Below are 2,775 nucleotides of genomic sequence, written 5' to 3'. Positions count from 1 at the left end.
AAAGGGGCTGCTGTGAGGAGTTTGCCTTTCAGAGAGAAAGGGCACGGCAAACAAGTAAAGAAATAAGCAGACAAGATAATTTCGAATAACAAGTGTTCATATAATGGCAAACAGATGTACCGCCTGTGCCAGGCCCTGTTCTAAATGCTATAACTATGGGCGTTGGTTCTTTTAATCTCACAATAAACCTAAGAGCTAGAGTAATTATCACCCCCTTTCTCGGATGGGAACGTGGAGGTTGAATCATCTGTTCAAGGGAAATGAGAAGTTGAATCATACACAGCCGGTCCCCACTTACATTATATGGGTTGACTTAGGAGGGTTCGAAAGTGATACATAGTCATTAGAAACCATACTTAGAATTTTGAATTGTGATTCCCTCCCCCCTCCTCCCCCCCAGGCCAGCTCTAATACTCTCTGCTCTCAGCCACCGGATCGTGAAGGTAAATAACCATCTACCATGTTGCCTGGGTTTTTTGTATATTGTGTTTTGTTTCCACATTCCATCATGTCTACAAAATGCCCTCCGAGCCAGCGCTCAGTCAAGGGTTCTGCAAGCCTGAGTGAGGGCGGTGAAGGATGAAGAAATGACAGACAAAGAGAATAAGCTGGGTCTAGGTCCGTGGTCGGCAAACTGCGGCTCGAGAGCCACATGCGGCTCTTTGGCCGCAAGCTGAGCCTTTATTTTATAGCCAGAGGTAAAGGAGGTAGTGGTCACCATAGCTACGATGTTCTTGTGAGTTTCACTTGTTTTGCAGCACTTGCTGCATCTCCCTCAGTCCATTAGCTACCTAGGAAGGATCTAGGGAGTGTCATAAGGTCAAGCCTAATTATGCTAAGAGGACTGTGCCCTCTAAGCTGGGACTTGTTTGTGGCTTTGCCAACAGGTCAGTCTGAGGCTTAACCCTATAGCCGCGCCCTACAAATGCCCATCTGTGTCTCCTGCTTCTGGTGAGAAGAAGAAGGCACTTAGATGAAACCCAACATAATTGCCCAACTGTGGGCTAACATACGTGTTCTGAGCACGTTTAAGGTAGGCTGGGCTAAGCTACGAGGTTCCCTAGGTTAGGTATGTTAAATGCATTTTCGACTTCGATACTTTCAACTAGCGCTGGGTTTATCAGGGTGCGACCCCATTGTAACCCCAGGAGCATCTGTATTCTTGGGAAAACGGGTTGAACAATTTACAAAAGTGTCCAGTGGATGGAGGAGACCAAATCTGGATACAGATAGTTGGGCTGCGAGTGAGGTTTCTTAACTTCTCCACTCTACCACCTCTGGCTCTGCAAGAAGGACGTAAAATGGTGACATTCCAGAGTGCTGGGCCTGGAAGAGAGCTGTTCCCAAAAGGGTGTCTGTGACCCTCTCTATGTCCTGGGGCCATTTAAGCTGAGGCTTGAATGAGGAGAGGATCCAGGCCTGCAAAGAGTTGGGTGCCCAGGCAGAGGGAACAGCAAGAGCAAGGCCTGAGGTGGGCGGCACGCATGGACTCCGTGTGTTTCATAAACACAGGAGGGTCAAGGGGCCTGGGGCTCAGTGAGCAAGGGCTGGAGTGAGGGGCGGGGAGAGTGGAGATGACCAGAGGCCCCGCAAGCTTGGCAACGAGAGCGTTTGTTGCAGGTGTGATGGGAAGGCCTGCTGCTATGACTGCTAGAGGGAAGTGTGGATGAGTGGGCTGGACTAGATGGCGGAGGCCCTTTCAAGTGCCAGCCCTTGGTCCCCAACAGACTTGGAGATGTCAGATCAGCTAAGCCCTCATCTTACAGACTGGAGTGAGACTGAGGTCCAGACTGAAGGAGTGAGTCCCTTCTATTCAGCTGCATATGTCCACACAAGGCCAGAGGGACATACCCACCCAAGCCGTTGCCCCCTGTCTAGATGTACTTCGGGGTCCCGGGACCTCTGTGCTTCCTGCCCAAAGGTCCCAAGCCTGCTTCTAGGGCCTGTGCTCTGGAGGCAAAACACTAGGCCCAGGATGTAGCCAAAGGGCAGTGTGGAGCCAGGGGTGGCGGGAAATCGGACAGGCAGCCTGAGGTGTCTACACACCTACATGTGGGATCTGCACAGTGTGGGCAGAGCTGAGGGTAAGAAGGGAAGGGAGCAGGCTGGGGCGGGAGGGATGAGGCCAGCTCTCCTCACCCCCACTCTACATTTCAGCAAAGCTGTAGGAGGGGTCTGAGGTTTCAAATTGAACCTGGCCTTCCAGGGTGTTCTGAAGTTATATTCATGGAGGAAAAAGAGAGGACATTTTAAAAACAATGTATTAGCTTGATTTATAGTTTTTAAATACTTAGATCTGGGGGTGAGTGGCCCCGGGGTCCCCCAATATCAGGAGTGGGTTTGTCCAAGCACATAAGAGATATTTATCTTTTAGGTGAATTAATCTCATTTAATTTATTCCTCATGCAGACTCTACAAGGGAAATAGCACCGTCTGTGTTTTATTGATGAGGAAACCAAGGCGTGGAGAGATTTAGCGACTGACCCAATTTGTCACGTTAGAAAGGAACAGAGATGAGCCTTGAGCCCTAATGCATCTAACTCCAAAATCCTTTACAATTGTCTCATGACAAGTTCACAGTCATTATGAACACATTAAATATATTATAACAGCCTGAGCATGTCATTCAGTCTCTTTGGACACAAGGACTCTTTATATTACACTAGAGGCCCGGTGCATGAAATCTGTGCATGGGGCAGGGGTGGGGGTCCCCTCAGCTTAGCCTGCACCCGCTCCAATCTGGGACCCCTCAGGGGATGTCCGACTGCCGGTTTA

The 2,775-nt window shown here is 49.7% G+C and overlaps 1 long non-coding RNA gene across 1 annotated transcript in view; it reads right to left on the bottom strand.

The window, feature by feature from the left end:
* The window catches only part of LOC106727580, an 8,365-nt gene that overhangs the window by 4,126 nt on the left and 1,464 nt on the right, over nt 1–2,775 (bottom strand). The window lies entirely within an intron of this gene.

The sequence above is a fragment of the Myotis brandtii genome, unplaced genomic scaffold (genome assembly GCF_000412655.1).
Source record: "Myotis brandtii unplaced genomic scaffold, ASM41265v1 scaffold45, whole genome shotgun sequence".
NCBI classification, from domain to species: domain Eukaryota; kingdom Metazoa; phylum Chordata; class Mammalia; order Chiroptera; family Vespertilionidae; genus Myotis; species Myotis brandtii.
This window is presented reverse-complemented; position numbering and strand designations above follow the sequence as displayed.